General features: G+C 37.4%; 1 pseudogene; it reads left to right on the forward strand.

The window, feature by feature from the left end:
* Positions 1-20063: 20063 nt before the first annotated feature.
* On the forward strand, positions 20064-22552 carry LOC121482134 (annotated as a pseudogene).
* Positions 22553-22926: the final 374 nt, after the last annotated feature.

Genomic DNA, 22926 nt, shown 5'->3' on the forward strand with positions numbered 1-22926 from the left:
CCATTAAATGGTATTCCCCTTGGAGGGAAAATGGTTCTCTTGTGCATCATACCCAGGATAGGTCTTATTACTGAGCATTGACTATATATGTTATCAAGGTTATGCTATGCATGTAGCCTGGGAGAAAAATATTGGTTTTTGTTAGTGTAGGGTTGAGTGGGAAATACATGAGAATAAAATATGGGCCAACCAGCACTTCTTTTACCCATAATGTTTAAATCTTTACTATAGAGGCTTACCAGGTAGCTCAACAAGGATAAAGACTTAAAGTCTTATTTCACCAGTTTTCTTTGCTTTATGAATCCTGTGATCACCAGGAGGGTATTTTGAGGGCCATCCCTAATTACTTAGTTTTCATTTTTAAAGGCATCACTATTTTTCTAGCTTTAACAATTTCAACAGCTCTAGGGTAGATAATAATAAGTGTCTTGGAAATAAATTATAGGCTACAAGCATTGTTGAGCCATTTGCATTTAAGACTCATTTGCTGAAATTATCAGACTGGGTTATAATAGATTGGGGCTGAGGCACCAGCTGGTTACAACTTTCAAAAGCTACTCTGACTTGGAAATTATTTTAAAAGTAAGCAGGAATCTTTATTTAGTAACAACATGGACTGAGAGTATATTTACTACTTTTGTTGACCTGCTATTGAAGATACAGTTCTTATATCTAAGACTAAGCAGTAGTTTAACACAAAGACAATCACATGCTTTCACCTTTCAGTTGGGAGCACAACATATAAGGCAGGTCAGTATTAGAAGTCTCAACTCCCAAACTCAGCGCAACTCTAGTTAGGCAAAGAATTAGTCTCAGAAGCTGTAATTCTTCACACAGCTGACATCTGGGCTATAACAAACTAGGAGACAACCCATTCCATGTGGGCAAGTGAAGACTCTTATCAGGAGTCAGAGTTTTGCATATTTTGAACACACTCTAGCTCCAGTGTTTAGAGCTAGAGCTAGAGCTAACACTCTAGCTTAAGTGTTTCAAATACCCACCAGCATCTATTTCAAGCAACAGATGAAACACAGGCAATTTCTGCACCAGCTTCAAAGAAATACTCTCATATATTCAACCGAATTAATCTCATTTGACCACTCAATTACTGCCAAAATACACATTAAATTATTGCTTCAAGGTAATTTATTTCAAAATTATTTGGCATAGCAGAATTAATCATCTGGAAGCATCACAAAGTAGATTTCACTTTTAGCCAGACACGAACAGTGGTTTGTAAGGTTCATATTCCATGGGCTCTGCACCTGCCCTACTGGAGCATATATTTTCACCAGCCTTTTCTCCCACTGCCTGTCCAGCCCCTTTGTGCATGCGCCCTGTTGTGTGGCATGTAGGCATCCTATTGCCTGGGATTCCCCAGCTCGGTGCTTCCTCACATCTTCACTGGTGTGGTTCACTGGTTAATTCTCCAAATAACTGACTTAGTCATCATTCTGGTCTCAGCTTTCTTCTAGAGAAACCTTTTCAGCCTCCATGATTACATTATGTACTTCAGTTACCTGAAAATGCTCTTATTTAACTACAATATAATTTACTGAATTTCTACTTCTCTCATTAGATTACAAGCTCCATGTGGCTAGGTGGGTTTTTTTTTTTGCCCCTGCTGCTTTTAGATCTATGCACAACTGCCACAAATGTGGTAGCAGCCCCCCCCCTTTTTTTTCTGTAGAAACGACATCTAGAATATGATGGCAGCAAAGCATTTTCCAAACTAGTCCTCCAAGACAGTGGCAGCTGTGTCACATTTTCTAGTACCATTTTGTGGGGCAATACCCTGAGAAGACAGCAGCCCAAACTTTCCTGGGCAACTAACCTTAAAACCAGTGGTTTAGAGCTCTGGCTTGACAGGCTACATTCATTGCTATTCCACTGGGCAAGGACAAAGTTTTACTCAATTCTCATATGTGCATAGAAGCATATGTATTCATAAGGCACTTGAGGGATATCTGCAGAGGAGGAATCTTTTGAATTCTGTATGTTCTTATATGTCTAAGAGGTGGGAGCAGTGAGCATAAAAGTTCTGGGAACTTTGGGCAAACAATACATTACATTCGTCTTCTAGGGCTGCTGTAACAAAATATCACAAGCGCAAACTGGATGACTTTCGCAACAGAAATTTATTTTCTCATGGTTCTATAGGCTGGAAGTCCAACATTAAGTGGTCAGTAGATTGGGTTTCTCATGAGGCCTCTCTCCTTGGTTTTCAGATGGCCTTTTCTCTGGGCATGCATGCCTCCCTAGTGTCCCTTCCTCTTATGAAGACACCAGTCATATTGGATTAGGGCCTCAATCTTAAGACCTCATTTAATCTTAATTATCTTAATATAGGCCCTGTCTCCAAATACAGTCATACTGGGGGGTTAGGACTTCAGTATATGAATTCTTAGGGGGATACAATTCGGTCCATACTATCTACTAAACCCCAGGATACACTGGTTTTATAGGTAGCTGCTCATTCAAAAGAGTAATCTTTAATGTTGCTATATTTTGATTTTATATATATAATAAATCACCTTCATAAATGTTATATACAGGAATATGTATATAAATATTATAAGTATTAAACTTACTATTCTGAGAGGGTCTTAAAATAGAGTCTGCATTTTATGGTTAAGATTACATAGTCAACTCACCCCTAATAGATAGCAGTATACTGTTATTTTAGGAAAGATCTTAAGGGGAAATAATATTTTTCATGAAATAGCCTTACAAACCTACATATACAGACAGATAAATTTTGCTCTACGTCATTTGAGGGAATGAAAAGAAATTGCCAACTTCTGCTACAAGACAGCTCTTACAGTGTCTACATATAGGAATTGAGACCTTTATAAACCATTGATATGGTCCTGTATTGTGCATTTTGAAATTTATTGATATGAAAAAATATAAAATCATTATTTTGCATAGACTTATCTAAAATTGTTTACATATAGACTAGATTTTTGTCTTTCTTGTTTTGTCTTGATCTGTGATTTCAGATATAGACTATTTCTGATCCAAGGTATTTGTTTTGAATACCATATTGCAGAGCGCATTTTATCCACAGGAAAGTAAAAGGCTCAATTTGAGTGAACAAATTTACTGTGTGACAAGGTTGTTTCTTTTTTGAAAAGAGAAGATCCCATCCCCTCTTTAATACAATCAGTGGAGGAAGTCTATGAACTGTTTGAATTGAAATGAAAAACCATAATGACGACATTTATAACATCTGTCACATTAGATTTGCTTGGTCTATATATCTCTCTGTGGAATAATAGTGATTTATACAAATTGCTTCTCACTGCAATTTATATCAGTGTAAAGATGCCACCAGATATATGGAGGATTTTATTTGCTTCAAACTGAATGTCTGCTTAATTGTATTTGCCACTAAATGGAAATACTACCCTCTGGCATATCTGTTTAGATATAATGGTTAATTTATTTTGTGGTTTTATAACTTCAGCCTCTTCCACTCGTTAGATACTTAAAAGCGTAACTTTTTCTTTCTGCCAATATATGTATATGTTTATGTATGTGTCTATGACATCTTTATGTCACAAATCTGGTAACTATAATTTTATTCTCCAGGAAATAAGAAGCAACAACAACAACAACAACCTTACTCTGGCCACTGTTAAACTATAGCAGTGGTTCCCCAAATGCAGGGGAGAGGGGACAATCTTGCCCTTCAAAGAATATTTGATAACTGAAGAAATTTGGGGTTGTCACAACTGCTGAGGGATGCTATGGCATCTAGTGGGCAGAGGCTAGGGATACTGAACATCTTGTAATCATGGAACAGTCCTAAACGACACAATAGCCCAAAATGTCATTAGTGCCAAGGATGATAAATCTCGAACTACAGAATGGTTTCTTAGTGTAATGGACTTATATTATCAAGATATGTCTACATAGAACCAGACATTTCCATTAGAAGTAAATAACTTTTAAAATCCAAATAATTTATGTAGAGATATATTATATAGATAAGTTTCCAAGAAATCCAATTGCATTTTTAGTAGTAGTTGGGAATATTTTAGACTTCTGCTTTCTTTCTGGTTGTTCCTATTCTGTCCCCTACAATGTAGGGTCTTCCCCAGTATTGGATGGAGCTCAGTGTGCTTTTTCCTCAGACTCCCTTTTCTTTGAAGGAGGCCCAGGAACTCAGCTCCAGTCATAATTTTGGCTCTCTGCTGCCTGGCATTCTTGTATCTTTGTTTTCCATGACAGTGACCTATTTTGGCTCCTTCTTTACATCGATGAACACTTTTTTCTATCCTTTTTGCTTTTTTTTTTTTTTTTTATGATAGTCACAGAGAGAGAAAGAGAGAGAGGCAGAGACATAGGCAGAGGGAGAAGCAGGCTCCATGCACCAGGAGCCCGATGTGGGATTCGATCCCGGGTCTCCAGGATCGCTATCCTTTTTGCTAAGTTTTCTTCTTCCTCCTATTCCTTCTGTGTATGCATCACTCATGTCTCTAACCCTGAATCCCTTTCTCTGCTTCTGGTTTTGCTCCTTTGACAATCCCATTCCCTTCTGGTTTCAACAATGATTTCTAGGTGATTATTAAATTTGCAATTTAAAGCTGAGTCTCTTTTCTGAGTTGCAGATGTTTTCCTGGGCACCAGCTGCTTTGCCCAACTGTGCTGTTTTCCTTAAATGCACATCTCATCTCCTTCAACTCACTATCTTCACATAGTCCATGCTAAATCATGTAGATTGTATCTCATGTAATTATCTGCCTTTTCTATCTACTCAGTCCTATTTGAAAATGGCATTCTTTCAAAAGCAGAGAATCCGTGTATTACTGCACTGCCAAAATGCTCAGTGCCCACTCTTCACCTTATGCATTAAAAAAAAAGTCATCATCCTGACATTAAGGCCTTCTGTATGGGACACCTGGATGTCTCACCAGTTGAGCATCTGCCTTTGGCTCAGGGTGTGATCCCGGAGTCCTGGGATTGAGTCCCACATCGAGCTCCCTGCTAGGAGCCTGCTTCTCCCTCTGCCTGTGTCTCTGCCTCTCTCTGTGTCTCTCATGAATAAGTAAGTAAATAAATACTTTTAAAGACCTTCTGTAATATATTCCTAACCATTTTTTTCTGCTTTAACAATGTGTAGATCCAAAGAAACCCCATATTCCAGCCAAAGTAACTGGAACCTGGTTCCCCAATATGCCCCATACATTCCACAGTACCTGTTTTCTCAAGATTACTTTTTCCCCTCCAACTCTGTACCACATCACCGCATCCTGTAGAAAGCCTTTTTCAAAGCCTCCGATGTTACTCCATATCCAACATTATCTTTCTCTTCTGTGAACATCCAGAGCACTGTTGCCACCATTTCTTTAGTGCTTACCTGGTGGAATGGTCATCCTTATCTAATTTTCCTTGTCTGATTTTCTGTGTTAAATAAACTGCATATTGTTTGATGAATGACCTAGATTTTGTTTTGCATTTCTGTTTTTTTCCAAAGCACTGAACATAAAATGCTGCACATCATTCACTATTCAGTAAATGTACCATATTCAAATTACAATCTACCTCTTGTCCCATATCTTTAACTGCTGACAGCACATATTTATATTTTATCTCAAATTCTACTCACATGTGAAGCTGAACTCATTTACTCCTGATCACAAGATTCTTTAGAATTCCTTATTTTTGTCAAGGTGGGACATTTTTCTTATTAGTCAAGTTAAAAAACAAAAAACAAAACAAAACAAAACAAAAGACCTCAGTCTTTACTTTTACACTTTCTTTTTAAAACTATCAAATGTCTGATTCTTTCATTAAACAATTTGCATCTGCATTTTCTAGTATCTTCTTAACCAATGTTTCTGCTGCTCCTTTCCTTTATCTGAACACTGAGGATAACAGTTAACGTTGCTTTGAATGCTTCCTAAGTGTTTGGCACTACCTTAACACTTCATAATCAGTAATTCACTTAATCTTCACAATAATTGTATTATCATGAGACCCAGAAAGATAACATTTCTTCACAGTAGCAGAATTATAAAATGGTGAATCAGATACAAACCCTGACAGCCTGGCACCAAGGATGAAGCTTTAAAAATTAAAAAAAAAGATTTATTTATTTATTTTAGAGACAGAGTGTATAGGGGGGAGCAGCAGAGGGAGTGGGAGGGGGAGTCTTAAGCAGACTCTGCACTGAGTGTGGAGCCCAACACAGGGCTCAATCCCAGGATCCGGAAATCACAACCTGAGCTGAAACCAAGAGTTGAAAGCTTAACTGACTGCACCACCCAGGTGCCCCAAAGATGAGGCTCTAATAAAACAAAATAAGATAAACCAAAAACAAACCCAAAAAAAAACACATGTATTGCTTTTCTATTCTTATTTTCATCTACAACTACCAGATTAATTATATCACTTTCTATGATAAAAATTCTTCATTTTTTACAGAAGAAATATCATATTTCTTGGAATTCTAGACCATGCTCAATTTTTCCCAATGATACTGATCCAAGTTTATCTATTTTAAGAGTACTTCTCTCCAGCAGCAGACTTCCTACTCTGCCTAAACTATGCCCCAAATGCCCCTTTCTTCATTATTCCTGTCTCTATATCTTCTTGTTCAGGCTCCCTTTTCTACTTTATCTGCTACCCAAGCCCTCCTCATTCACTAATTCAGAAGCTGCAAACTCATAGCAGATTATCAGACCTGGCCTAATCCAGCACTGGTTTTACTGGTGCTTTAAAGGAAGATATTTTTAAAAATTAGGATGAAACTGGGCCATTCTCTTATACAATACACAAACATCACCTCAAAATGGATTAAAGACTTGCATGTAAGCTCTGAAACCATCAAACCCCTAGAAAAGCATCCTTGATGTTGGTCTTCATGATAATTTTTTTGGATTTGACACCAAAAGCAAAGGCAACAAAAGCAAAAATTAACAAGTAGGACTATATCAAGCTAGAAAGCTTCCTCACAGCAAGGGAAACCATCAACAAAATGAAAAGGTAACTTAACAAATGGAGAACACATTTGCAAATCATAGATCTGATTGGGGTTGATATTTGAAATACATTAAAAAATTCATACAACTTAATAGCAAAACAAAAAACAAAACAAAACAAAAACCTCAATTCAATTAAAAAATGGGCAGGAGATCTGAATAGACATTTTTCCAAGGAAGATATACAGATGGATAATTGGTATATAAAAAAAGTGCCCATCATCACTATCATCAGAGAAATGCAAATCAAAACCATAAGATATTAACTTATACTTGTTAGAATGGCTATTATCAAAAAAGACAAGAAATAACAAGTATTAGCACATGGAAAAAGGGCAACCTTTGTATGCTTTTGGTAGGAATGTAAATTGGTAAAACCACTATGGAAAACAGTAAGGAGTCCCCTCAAAAAAATTAAAAACAGAATTACCTATGATCCAGTAATTTCAGTGCTAGGTCTAACTCTTTCCCATACCACATACACCTTATTTAGTCCACAGATTAATTATCTAATTATTAAAGAAATTCCACTGCTAGATATTTGTTGGAAGGAAATAAAAATTCAAACTAAAAAAGATATAAGTACCCCCATATTCATTGCAGCATTACTTACAATAGCCAAGACATAGATACAACCTAAGTGCCTGCCAATAGGTAAACAAAGAAAAACTGTGTGATATGTGTATAGGTATATACACACGTATATTAACTATCAGCTCTTTAGTAGTATGGCCAGGATTCAATTTTGAATGACCTTAATGAAAAGTCTAACTCTTTTCTATACCTCATACACCTTATTTAGTTCACATATTGTCTAATTGTTAAAGCAAAGCATAGATACTGTTAGTAATTTTCATGGAATCTCTGATGTACTGGCTCACAGTGGATAATGACAGCCTTTTGTGCATATCTTTTCTCAACTTCTTTTAGTGCTGTCAGATTGATTGCTTACCATCATCCATGGAAGGAGTATTCATATCACAAAAATCAGCAAATGCTAAAAATGAGGGCTTTTTGGATAGCCAGTCATTAAACATTTACCAGCACATTCTTTCTAATAAGTAATATGGTCACTTGAGGTTTGCTTCATTCAAAGTTTTATTTTTTGTTTATGGGAGAGCCTGCCCTAATACTAAGAATCTAAAGGACTTAATATAATAATGATTAGGAGGAATGAAATTTGTGCTTGATAGTTCACTTTAAATTCCTGTTCTGCTACTAGTTACATAACATTGGGGATGTTACATAATGTATTTAGGTTTCTTCTTCATTTATAAGTCACAGACTTCTTAAATTATTTTAAATAAGGTATAGATGGCCCAGGTAGAGAACAGAGGCAAGTACCTCACTCTTAAGCTCTTAGAGGGAAGATAGGAATTACTGCATCGGGAATGTTTAAACTATCAAAACTATGATAAAACTATCACAAGTAGAGAAAAAAAATCTATGTAAATAATGAAACATAGTTTATGATTTAATTTTTTTCTGTATTAGTATAAACATAAAATTTTAATCAAGGCTCCTTTTTCCAGCCGAGACAAAGTTATTCTATGCAAATGGAAACAAAAACAAGCTACGGTAACAATACTTATATCAGACAAAATAAACTTTAAAACAAAGACTAACAAGAGACAAAGAAAGTTATTACATAGTGATAAAGGCATCAATTCAACAAGAGGATATGGTAGTTATAAATATCTGTGTACCCCACATGAAAGCACCTAAATATATGAAGCAAATATTAACAGATGTAAGGGATAAATTGACAGTAATATGGTAATAGTAAAAGACATTAATATCCCACCTGTGTTAATGGATAGATAATCCAGACAGAAAATCAATAAGGAAACATTGGCCTTGAATAACACATTAGACTAGATGTACTTAACAGATATGTACAGAAATTTCCAACCCAAAACAGCAGAATACATATTATTTTCAAGTACATGTGAAAGATTCTCCAGGATAGATCACAAGTTAGACCACAACAAATCTCAATAAATTTAATATCTAAATCATATCAAGCATCTTTTCCAAACACAATGGTATGAAACTAGAAATCAATTATAAGAAAAAAGGAAAACAAACAAACACATGGAAGCTAAACAACATGCTACTAAACAACCAGTGGGTCAACAAAGAAATCAAAGAAATAAAAAGTTACCAAGAGACAAATGAAAATAAAAACAAAAACACAACATTCCCAAATCTATGAGACTCAGGAAAAACAGAGTTAAGAGGGAAATTTATATCAATACAGGCCTACCTCAAGAAATAAGAGAAATCTCAAAAAAAAAAAAAAAATCTAACTTTATACCTAAAGGAACTGGCTAAGGGAGAATGAAAAAAGTCCAAAGTTAGCAGAAGGAGGGAAAGAATAAAGATGAGAATGAAAACAGAGACAAAAAATTAGAGAAGAGCTGGTTCTTTGAGCATATAAATAAAATTGATAAAACTTTAGCCAGACTCATCAAGAAAAAGGAAACTCAAATAAATAAAATCAGAAATGAAATAAAAGTCATACCTGACACCACAAAAATACACAAGATTATGAAACTTTTATAAATAATTACATGCAAACAAATTGGAAAACTACATGCAATCTTCTCCCACTGCATTAGTGAAAAATAGAAAGTCTGAACATATTACTAGAAATGAAATTAAATCAGTAATCAAAAAGTCCCAGAAAATAAAAGTCCAGGAGTAGATGGCTTCATAGGTGAATTTACTAAACATTTAAAGAAGAGTTAATATCTATCCTTCTCAAACTATTCCAAAAATATTGAAGAGCTAAGGATGCTTCCAAATTTATTCTATCAGGCTAGCACAAAAATCATAAGATCATCTCACTAGGTGCAGAAAAAGAATTTGAGAAAATTCAACATCCATTCACAATAAAAACTCTCAACAAGTGGATATAAAAGGGGCATACCTCAATATAATATAAGCCATATTTAACAAACACATTGCTACATACTCAATGATGGAAAGCTGAAAGTTTTTTTTTCTAAGATCAGGGACAAGACAAGAATTCCCACTCATGCCACTTTTATTGAACATAGTACTGGAATTACTAGCTATAGCAATCAGACAAGAAAATGAAATGAAAGGCACCAAAATTGGAAAGGATGAAGTAAAACTGTCAGTATTTGCAAATGACAGGATACCATATACAGAAAACCCAAAAGACATCAAAAATTATTTGTCCTAATAAACTCAGTAAAGTTGCAGAATATAGAATATACAGAAATTTGTTGCATTTCTATATGCTAATAGTGAACTGTCAAAAGTAGAAATTTAGAAAATAATATGATTGCATCAACAAGTATAAAATATTTAGAATAAATTTAGCCAACAGGTGAAAGACTGGTACTCCAAATATAAGAATATAATTATGTAAGACATTGGTGAAAGAAAGTGAGGATGACACAAATAAACAGAAAGATATATCATACTCGGGGATTGGAAGAGTATTTTTATATTGTCTATATATTGTCTGTATATTACCCAAGGCAATCTAAGATTCAAGCAATTCCTATCACAATACCAATGGCATTTTTCACAGAACAAGAACAAAGAATCCTAAAATTTGTATGGAACCACAGAAGACCCCAAATCACCAAACCAATCTTGAGAAAGAACAAAGTCTGGAGGTATCACAATCCCAGATTTCAAACTATATTGCAAATCTATAGTAATCAAAAGAGTACTGGCACGTACACACATAGATCAATGGAACCAAACAGAGAGCCTAGAAAAAAAACTCATGATCAATTAACATATTGGAAAAGAAACAAGAATATACAAAAGGGGGAAGGACAGTCTCTTCCTTAAATGGTGTTGGGAAAACTTGAGAGCTACATGCAAATGAATGAAACTGGACTACTTCTGTACTTCATATACCAAATGAACTCAAGATGGATTAAAGATCTAAATCTTAGACCCAAAACCATAAAACACCTAAATATAAGCTCTTTGTCTTTGGTCTTAGCAGTAATTTTTGGATCTGTCTACTCAGAAAGGACAACTAAATAAAAAACAAATAATAAGGACTAAATCAAACTAAAAGGCTTTTGCACAGCAAAGGAAAACAGTTATAAGTACAAAAAGGCAACCTACTGAATGGAATAATATATTTGCAAATGATATATTTGATAAGGGGTTAATAACAAAAATATATAAGGGACTTTTACAACTCCACACAAAAAAAATCCAATTAAAACAAATGGTACAGGACCTAAATAGACTTTTTTCCTCCCAAAGAAAACATACAGATGGTCACAGACATATGAAAAGATATTCAATAGCATCTTTGGGAAAATGCAAATCAAAACCACAATGAGATATCACCTCATACCTACCAGAATGGCTAGCAACAACAACAAAAAAAAAAACCACAGCAAGAAATAACAAATATTGGCAAGGATGTGGAGGAAAGCTAACCCTCATGCACTGTTGGTGGGACTATAAATTGGTGCAGGGTAGCCCCGGTGGCTCAGTGGTCTAGCACCGCCTTCATCCCAGGGCCTGATCCTGGAGACTTGGGATTGAGTCCCACCTTGGGCTCCCTGCATGGAGCCTGCTTCTCCCTTTGCCTGTGTCTCTGCCTCTCTCTCTCTCTCTCTCTCTCTCTCTCTGTCTTTAATAAATAAATAAAATCTTTAAAAAAAATTGGTGCAGCTGCTGTGGAAATATTATGGAGGTTTCTCAAAAATTTAAAAATAGAAATATCAAAATCCAGAAATTCCACTTCTGAGTATTTACCTGAAGAAAATGAAAACACTAATTCGAAAGACATTTACAGTAACATTATTTACAATAGCCAAGATTTGGAAGCAACCTAAGTGTCCACTGATGGATGAATGGATAAAGATGATATGGTATATGTATACATGGGGATATACAATGGACTATTACTCAGACATAAGAAAGAATAAAATCTTGTTATTTGCTCTAACATGAATGGACCTAGAGGGTATTATGCTAGGTTAAATAAGTCAGAGAAAGACAAATACTATACATTGTTTCATTTATATGTGAAATTAAAAAATCAAAACAGGGATGCCTGGGTGGCTTGACGGTTGACTATCTGCCTTTGGTTCAGGGCGTGATCCCGGGGTCCCTGAATTGAGTTTTGCACCAGGGTCGCTGCAAGGAGCCTGTTCCCCTCTGTCTGTGTCTCTGACTCTCTCTCTGTGTCTCATGAATAAATAAAATCTTTTAAAAAATAAAAACAAATGAATCCCCAAAACAAAACTGAAATGGACTCATGTATTCAAAGACCTGGTAGGTGCTAGAGGGGAGGAAGTGAGGGAGGATGGGCTAAATAGGTGAAGGGGATTAAGAGGTACAAACTTCCAGTTATAAAATAAGTCACAGGAATATAGAATACAACAAGAAAACGTAGTCAATAATATTGAATAGCTATGTATAGTGACAGATGGTGACTAGACTTTTCATGTTGATCATTTTGTAATGTGCATATATGTCAAATCAATATATTGTACATCTGAAACCAATAATATTGTATGTCAACTCTACTTAAATTTTAAAAATTAAATTTAAAAAAGGTAACTAGCTTAAAGCCCTGTATAAAGGATGAAATAATATCTAGAAGGCAGGCACCTAGCATTCTGCTCTTGGCACACAGTAAAGTATAATAAGTGATAGCTGCTTTTTAAGATTTGAGAGAGAGAACTTGTGGGAAGCCAATGTGAGCAGGGGGAGGGGCTGAGGGAAGGAACCTCACGCAGTCTCCCTGCTGAGTGCAGAGTCCAATGTAGGGCTCCATCTCATAACCCTGAGATCATGGCCTAAGCTGAAATCAAGAGGGGAGTATTTATTTATTTATTTATTTATTTATTTATTTATTTATTTATTTATTTTTTAAGAGGGGGGTATTTAGCTGACTGAGCCACAGAGGCACCTCAATGGTAGCTGTTTCTATTAGCCCTGTGGGGAGCACACACTTTCTGTTCCTATTGAAAAAAATAATCAAATTTCTTTTTTTAGTGTTCATTACAAAAGCAGCTGGAAAAATGCAAGCAGAAAAGACTCTGGAATAACATTTGTTGAAAGCAGCCACCAGGGAGAGAACACATAGCTGCAGAGAAGGTATGTTGGGCCCCATGCGAAATAAAGTCAATGCTTGCTCATGATTTTCCTCACTGGTTCTCACTGGTAGCCATAGTTCTCACTGGTAGCCAAGCAGAACAACTTTAGTCCTCATGGAATTTACATTCTACATTACACTAGAGCTCAAACTCCTAGAGCCCCAAGACACCAGTTTATATATTTTTGTACTCTGCTAAGAATTCAGAATCCTGCTAAACCTAATAATAATTATTCAATATGTAATGATAGTAAGGGATACCATATGGTCTTGACTTGGTGGATGGGGCAGTGTGGGGCAGGGGACTTCTGGATTCATTGTTGGTGTTTCCATGGATAAGATATGAAGGCTCTGAGAATTTGAGTTAGGGTTTGGCCTAAATAGAAGGCAGGAGGAGCTTCTGAAGAAGCAAGGCTTAGACAAGAGGGTAGAGGTATGGCTACCAAAGGTAAAAGACCCATAAAGGACGACCAAGTGGTTTGATATGGCATACAGGCATACTTCCTACATTATGTGCAAAGTAATCATCTCTTTCCCTGCACAAACCTTGCCTGACATCTTTATTACTCAGCAAATCATCTAAGGTTGAATATATGGGATTTGTAGGAGAAGTCACCAAATGCCGCACCTCACCTGAGCAGGAGCAGAAGACAGGAGCAGAGCTGCAAAGGTACCTATGTTACAGTATGCAACCCAAATCCTTTTTCTTTGTTGTTACTGTATTATGTGTGCCATAGAGCTGCTATTTCTATTCAGGAATTTGGCCGAGTGGCCATTGTTCTATTTATTGTGTGTTAAGAGCCCTGCAAATTGCTGGAAGTAGTTTCACTTGCTGTGGCAGATGCTGCTAATTGCCACCCATCTATTTTTCCATTACTTCCATAAAAACCGAACCCTAAATTTGTATTTAGTGTGACAATATAATCGATTTTCCATTCTTTTTTCCAGCTTTCTTTTCCACAAGGTAGGGGTGTGTGATTATGTCCCTGACCATAAGACATTGGAGTGTGGGACAGAGCTTCCAGCAAAGTTGCAGGTGGGGAGTGCTAATTCAGCTCCACAGCCTCTATCCTTCTTTCCACTTTTCTTGTGATCTGTATTGAAGACAAGATGGCTTGAACCTTAGAATTCATATCTGTCAAGAAAGAAACTTGAAGATAGAAGTCCTGTAAGTGAAGATACTTGAGCAGAAACGTAGAAGGAGTTAGGTGGCTGAGTAATTCATCAAACCATCCAGTGAGACTGGCCTGCCTACCTACTTCTTATGTATTTTTATCTCACTGTTATTTCAGACTTTTTCTTTTTGCAGCCAAATTATTCCAATTCATAGTCCTTATATCCCTCTATAAGCTGCCAAACATTACTATTATTTTAATAAGGAATTTTGCTTACAAATAATCCCTAAACATTTCCAGAGACTGTGGACATCCATACCGCTAATGCAAGAAGTATTTTCATCTTTTTTTTATTCATGTTGATTTTATTCATCTAAACAGTTTATTCACTTGCATTTAAGTTTTCGATTTCCCCTAGTGATTATTTGGAGTATATTAAAAGAAAAGAAAATGTAGTCATTATTAAACACTGAGTTGTCTTTTTTTAAGTTATGTCTTATAAAAAACAAATCATCCTAAAGCATAGGTATTCACTAAAAGCATATAATACTTTAATATCAAAGAAATGGTAAAAAAAAAAAAACAGTCCTATTATTTTATATAATTTCAGTGAATTTAACCTTACTTAATTCAAAAGGTTCAGTCTTCTCCCCTTCATTACTGACATCCTGATTGTGTGGGCAGCACCAAAGGGCTCAGTTTTAAAAACCTGCACTACCTTGTCCCTCTCTCAAACAGCAAAGGCCAAGTAATGCAATTTTGGCCAAGTAGATAGAAGTACAAATAGCTGATAGATCTTCCTGAAAATCTCCTTTAAAATGAGTAGACTCAGCACATTTATGCCCTTTTACCCTTTACCATCTCCTTCTGTCTGGTGCGAGTATGAGAGCTGATGCTGGAGCAGCCAGCTTAAGACCATTAATGAAAAGCCAAGAAAAATCACAGAAACCTGGACTCAGATACCTTTTAGCAGCAGGCCCAATGCCTGCTAATGCTTGGCTTCAGATTTAACTGTGAGAGTAGATTATAAATCCCCAATGTAAATTACAGGAAGCCAGGTGGGCAAATTCAATCTCCAACAGTTACACAGCCATAGGGGAAAAAAATAAATAAAAAGGAAGCAAATTATGTTTATTTTAAGAGATGGACTCTAAGAAATGATAATTTTTAAGGACATTTTCAAGTCTGCTTTCCTGTACTTTTAGTTGATGATTGGCAATATTTCATCTTTCCATTGTGTCTTCAATCCTAAGAGGATCTGTAGCATTCTTTTCTTTTTTTCCTATTCTTTAAGAAGAGGTCTCCCTCAGGGAATTATTTCTGAGCCTCTTATTCATAGATAATTGAGATACTGCCTCCAATTCTTTTTTAGTTCCTTTCCCTAATTTGATTCTTTTTCTTCAGCACCTGATTACTTTCCTTCTTACTCTACTCTTCTCCTCTGCTTTTATCTCTTCTCTTAGTTTTTCTTTACCTCTATTTTGTCTTCTCTTTACTTTTCCATTTAATCCATCTTTAAATATATATCGCATTTTTGAAAAATCAGTTATTTTATTCTCTCTTTCCCACCATCCCAAGTGTTTAAGCTACTGAAATTATGTAAAATATAAAGAGGAATCAGTTTAGCAGACAAATATAATGACTCATACTGTCAGTGAACTGGCTATACACACACACTCATATGTGTAAACATATATATGTATGTACATACACATTATATATACTGGTTGGTGCTCTCTTTAGAGAGTCTATTACAAAATGGTAACATATCACTGGTGTAAAAAGATACAAAAAAAGAAGCTCTTCTTGGTACATCTTGATCCAGTGATTTTCATAGCATGACATAGTACTTGCTGGTATAAAATGTCAATTTGTATGTATGTAATACTTGCACTTTTAAAAATTTTATTCTATATCAGACTTAAAGCAATTTCTCCATTTCTTACACTAAACATGACACGAGTCTTAAAGGTGCTTGCTTACTTTAAAATTATTTCTCTAATTCTTTTGTGAACTTGATTTTGGTGCTTTCCCCCAACAACTTCCACCTCCAGTTCTCTCCCAATTTGAAAGCAAAGTACATAAAAATTGGAATACCCATTCACCATCTTTACAATGATTTATATAATAAATCGATCTTGCCATAAAATCATCTCTTTAGGTAAATCTGATGTGGAAACAACAGTGTCTGCAAATTATTTTCCTTGTTTATAACTTCAAAATCCTTTACCAGGTTTTAAAGATAATTCATGGTTCATTACCTCAGGGTCATTTCATGACAGCAATTGTGGTTTTCAGAACATAAAAATGCCACACAGTAACTAAATGAATATAAAACAGACGCCTCAACAAAAAAAAAAAAAAAAAAAAAAAAAAAATGAAGCTTGGTTTCAACAGCCTTGCTTGCATCGGAAGAGAAAATGGGCAAGAAAGTAAATTGAACTGACAAGGTGTTGTAAGCTGTAGGCGGAAGACTACTACTTCATTAACTTAGCAAAAGATTTTGACCCTTCACAATACCTGTAATAGTTTAGCTGTGTAAGGTGCTTGGCCTCTTTCATTTGAAAACCATTTTCCCAGAAACAGATTTCTGGAAATAGCTTAGCACCACCAAGTTATCCCATTGTGACATCTGGAACTGGCAATGTGATGAAAATGCCAAGAGTGGACATCAGGAGGCTTTTTTTTTTTTTTTTTTTTTGCCTCAGTCAAATATGGAAAGACAACAAAATAGCAGTAAACTCTTACTCCCATCTGTGTGAGAGGCTGTCACTGTCTTCTAAGTAGACGTCCACGGCTGTCATCATGCCCTGGAGGTCTCATTGGCAACTTCCTTCCTATGATCTCCACCCAAATCCCCCACCTAAAAAGGCACACAGAAAGGAGCCATCTGATCATGTTCATTCTCATTGTCAAGAGAAAGCATTGAATTCTAAAGGCTTTTTCTTTCAGCCTAGGCAGCACATGGGAGCCATGAGAAATCCCAACAAAAATTTGTTATCCAGCAGTTGGCTCCAGGTACTGGTCCAAGCCTCCTCCATACCAATCATTCCTTTTACCTCTCAACATTGGTTTCTTCATTTTAAGGCTTAAGTAAACCAAGGCCAAGCAATTGTTACTTAGGGTCACACAGTGGGTCACAGAGCTAGAATGTGAATCTACATGACTCCAGAGAGCTCTTCTGAACAGTTACCAGTACTGCTTTAAGAAAGAAGCAAACCAGCCTTAAATATGCCTTCCCAAGTGCTGACCTGGAAATTCAGCCTGTTACCCGTCCCTTTGTTCAGCTCCTCCCGCTCAGTCACTTAACACCGGCAAACCCTGCAGGGCTGAGTGCTCCTGTAATGACACTGAAAGAGTACATAGATTTCTAAGCAGCTTAGAAACCCTGAGGTTTCCTCCTGGTATTTTTTGAAGTGTTATTCTTTGGGAGGCTGGTCTTTCACCAGTCCTACAGCACAATTACAACTTGTCCGTTGAAGATGCACCATTATTCTCCCCCCTTGAACCCCATGGGATTTGCATTTCCTTATCACAATGCACAGGCAGCTACTGATCTGATGGTTAAGCAGGCACTTCATCAGCTGCTCCTGCCCCTACAACCAATTGCTCTAATCTCTACCAACCAGTTCAGCCCTGCTACTTTTGGGGTGACAGGAATGATGCCAAGTTTCCCTATGCCATTGTGCTCTTTGTCTTCTGCCTCTAACTTCTTCCCTGCTACCACAGACACTTCAACTATGCTCTCTTCTTCCCAAGGAATTTTGATTCAATGTACTTTTCCCTGAAGGTAGTCTGAACCTACAGCCCTACCCCTTCTCTTACCCTCCAGGTATCCAGGCCTATGGAGTACTACTAAAACTTGCCAAAAGAAAACTGCCTGGCCTTCATAGCCTGTAGTGCCTCTCTGGATTTGGCAAGGGCTTCCAAAATCATTCTGGACAGAAGGAGGAAGAGGATGCAAGAGTGAAATTAATCATCATATCTCTGTTTCCTCTCCTACAGTTTGGGTCATCAAATCTAGGAAGTGCTAGAGCAGTCTATCCAATTAGTCCATAGAGATTATTAGTTAATTCTGACCTACCAGAAAAGAACCTACTCAAAAAAAAAAAAAAAAAAAAGGCCTGGAAATAGCAAATTAAACAGGCTGCTAAATTTAATCAGATAACAGGAAATTACTCAAATAACTGCTTGGCCTATTCTAGCTAATTGGCTTGTTTATTAAGGAATTATGAAAACTATTTTGCACATTAGTTGACTGAAGTTGGGGAGTAAATGCCTGATGCTTCCATTTCAGACTGAATTCAAGAAAAATGGTCCAAATTTTAGGACAGATGAGTTGTGAGCTTAAGAAGTGTATTGCTATTATACCTTAAAATTCAAAATGGAGGGAAGATTTCCTGATAGCCTGATAGGAAATGAGAAGGATAAATGAGAAAGGAACCAATTGTTCCCCAGAAGCACTCAGGTTAGATCTGGAAAGTCTTTAATTTGCTGCTTTCCTGTGTTGAATGCCAAATTGATAGGAGAGATGCTTTATTTGGTTATGGACTTTGGCTTGAAGTAGTATTTTTTCACATATTTGGAATTTATATTGGTCACTGCATTTGAGGCTGAAAAACAGTTCAGTTAGCACTGTGGGTGGTTAGCAATAATCAGACTAAGTGCCTTGATGGCATTGCTAAACTAAGTCAATATCAGAAGGTTATCAGCAACGGTTATGTTAAAATACAAAGGCTATTATCAAAAGGGAAGAGAGTTTTAGTTCCTAGTTGATCTAATCTATATGCTAGGGTTTCACAGGAGGCAAAATACAGCAGCTCCAGGTTCTGTGTTTTTTTTTTTTTTTAAAACAACATAAAGAGACTGAGAAGTATATGTTATTTCCTTACTCAAAGGAATAAATATAAAGGAGGATGTTTAGGAATTGGAATCATTTTGGGCACTTGGGTGGCTCAGTAGGTTAAGCATCTAACTCTAATTTCAGCTTGGGTCATGATCTTGGGCTCTGTGCTGAGCATGGAGCCTGCTTGAGATTCTCCCTCTTTCCTTCTACCCCTCCCCTACCTCCCTGCTCACACACTCTCTCTGTAAAATAACTAACTAACTAACTAACTAACTAACTAACTAACTAACTAACTAACTAACTAAATAAGGAATTGGAATCATTTTAAAGAAAGAGCTAACCAACTGAGGTTAGAATAATATGGAGTGAATGTTGGTTTTGTATCTGTAAATTCATATATTCAAAGGATCCCAGGAACCATGAAATTTGCTTCCATGAAATGTTGCCAGATACATGATACTTGGGCAATAAAACAGTTTATCTTCAGAAAAGGTTGTGAGCTGAGATGTGAATACATATTTGTGTGACATTAAGACATCTGTCTCTAAATGCTTTTAAAAGTGTTGATAGTAGAGCCTGATCTGAAGATTTGGTCTTATACAAAATATGAAAGGTCATACTTCTTGGATAGTTCCATAATATGGGACGTGGACTAATAAGACAGGAGGGCCTCAAGTTCCTGCCACTGAGAGGAAATTAATGGATTATATATGAAGGGTTTTGCTGCTGATGTACTTGTGGTAAGAAGATGCTTATGTTATATTGACTGTACTTGATTTTAAAATAGCACAGACAGTAAGTGTGTATTGTTTTTAATCTCTAACTTAGGGGTGCTGAGTGAACATTTCAAGTTCTTTGACTGGACTATAATAGCCTGTAACTATGTTCATTTCTAGTCCAGAAGCTTTGTGTTTTTGTCCTCAATCAACATCAGAGCCCTTAAAAGCTAACATATTGGATGATAAAATGTGCTTTCATCAGTGAACCAAGTGGCATTTAAGATGGGTGTGGAGAGAGTTATTGTTCATGGTGACATGTCTCACTCCAAACCTTTTGTAAGAATGGAGAATAAGAATCAGCACACCCAATAGTCTCAGTCCTATAGGATATAATCTTAGATTTAGGATTCTGAAATTAAATCTGTATTTTACCACTGTATTAGCATTCTCCAGAGAAATAGAACCAATAGGATATTAAATATATAATTATCATAAAGAATTGGCTAAAAGCAATTACAGAGGCTGGCCAGATCCAGGATCTGTAGTGGACAAGCTAGAGATCCAGGAGAGCCAATGATGTAAGTTCTAGTCTGAAGGCTGGCTGGCCTGAAACCCAGACAGAGCTGATGTTTCAGTTTTTTTTTTTTTTTAAGATTTATTTATTTATTCATTCAGAGAGAGAGAGGGAGAGAGGCAGAGACACAGGCAGAGGGAGAAGCAGGCTCCATGCAGGGAGCCCAATGCAAGACTCGATCCTGGGTCTCCAGGATCATGCTCTGGGCTGCAGGCAGTGCTAAACCACTGCACCACCGGGGCTGCCCTGATGTTTCAGTTTAAATCTAAGGTCAAGATAAAACCAGTGTCTCTCTTTAGAGATAGTTAGGCAGAAGGAATTCCCTATTATCTGGGGAAAGGTCGGTTTGTTTGCTCTATTCAGGCCTTCAACTGATTGGGAGGGCAAGTGCTGGATCTAGGCTTATCCCCTCCCCATATAATTAGTTAGGTCTCTGTTTATATGTTCCCATATCATCCTATACTTCCTTTTTCAGAGTAATCAATTCCCTTGTAACTGTTCAGGATCTGTGTCCTATTTGACTCCTAATTCACTGAAGATAGGGATGGTGTGCCTTGGACTTTGTTGCCAATGTCTGGTACATACTGTTCTCAACTAGAACTGATCCTTGAACACCACCAGTTGGAACTACACAGGCTCACTTATACTAATTGTTTTTTGATAAATATAGTACAATACTGCAGATGTATTTTTTTATGATTTTTTTAGCATTTTCTTTTTCCCTATGTTACCTTATTATAAGAATATGACATATAGACTCTGTTCCTCCCCGTTCGACAGACAGCTGCATCTTCTGGTGCAGTGCCAGTCGTGTCCCCAAGACACAATGGTGAAGGTCAGAGTGAATGGATTTGGCCATATTGGGTGCTTGGTCACCAAGGCTGCTTTTAACTCTGGCAAAGTGGATATTGTCACCATCAATGACCCCTTCATTGACCTCAACTACATGGTGTACATGTTCCAGTATGATTCTACCAACAGCAAATCCCATGGCATGGTCAAGGCTGAGAATGGGAAACTTGTCATCAAAGGGAAGTCCAGGGATCCCTGGGTGGCGCAGCGGTTTGGCGCCTGCCTTTGGCCCAGGGCGCGATCCTGGAGACCCGGGATCGAATCCCACGTCGGGCTTCCGGTGCATGGAGCCTGCTTCTCCCTCTGCCTGTGTCTCTGCCTCTCTCTCTCTCTCTCTGTGACTATCATAAAAAAAAAAAAAAAAAAAAGGGAAGTCCATCTCCATCTTCCAGGAGTAAGATCTCGCCAACATCAAATGGGGTGATGCTTGTGCTGAGTATGTTGTGGAGTCCACTGGGGTCTTTACCACCATGGAGAAGGCTGGGGCTCACTTAAAAGGTGGCACCAAGAGGGTCATCATCTCTGCTCCTTCTGCTGATGCCCCTATGTTTGTGATGAGCGTGAACCACAAGAAGTATGACAACTCCCTCAAGATTGCCAGCAATGCCACCTGCACGACCAACTTCTTGGCTCCTCTGGCCAAAGTCATCCATGACCACTTTGGCATCATGGAGGTCCTCATGACCACCGTCCATGCCATCACTGCCACCCCAAAGACCATGGACGGCCCCTCTGGGAAGCTGTGCATTATGGCCGAGGGGCTGCCCAGAACATCATCCCTGCTTCCACTGGTGCCACCAAGGCTGTGGGCAAGGTCATCCCTGAGCTGAATGGGAAGCTCACTGGAATGGCCTTCCGTGTCCCCACCCCCAACGTGTCAGTTGTGGATCTGACCTGCCACCTGGAGAAAGCTGCCAAATATGATAACATAAAGAAGGTGGTGAAGAAGGCATTAGAGGGCCCCCTCAAGGGCATCCTGGGCTACACTGAGGACCAGGTTGTCTCCTGCGACTTCAACAGTGACACCTACTCTTCCACCTTTGACATCCAGGCTGGCATTGCCCTCAATGACCACTTCATCAAGCTCATTTCCTGGTATGACAATGAATTCGGCTATAGCAACTGGATAGTGGACCTCATGGTCCACATGGCCTCCAAGGAGTAAGAGCCTCCTGGACTACCAGCCACAGCAAGAACAAGAGGAAGAGAGAGGTCCTCAGCTGCTGGGGAGTCCCTGCCCCAATTTAATCCCCCAACACACTGAGAATCTCCCGACCTTCAATTTACATCCCAGACCCCGAGGAAGGGGAGGGGCTTGGGGAACCCTACCTTGTCATGTACCATCAATAAAGTATACTATAGCCCCCCCCCCCAAATAATATGATATATAATGCTGCTTTAACAAAAACAACAACAAAAAGCCCACCTACATTAGGAAAAACAATCTGCTTTACTCTATCCATTTAATAGTTAAATTCATCCAGAAATACCCTCACAGAAACACTGAGGATAATGTATGAACAAGTATCTGGGCACCCCAAAGTCCAATCAAACTAATAGATAAAATTAACCATCATAACTACCTAAGAATTTTGACATTTGTCCCAAGCAAAACATTAAGTTATTGCTGCTTTAGAATGAGGTCACATCCATCTCAAATAATTACATACAGTGATGTTAGAACAATGAAATGGTCAGAGACCTGAACTGAATCAGTAT

The sequence above is a fragment of the Vulpes lagopus genome, chromosome 24, assembly GCF_018345385.1.
Source record: "Vulpes lagopus strain Blue_001 chromosome 24, ASM1834538v1, whole genome shotgun sequence".
Lineage (NCBI taxonomy): Eukaryota > Metazoa > Chordata > Mammalia > Carnivora > Canidae > Vulpes > Vulpes lagopus.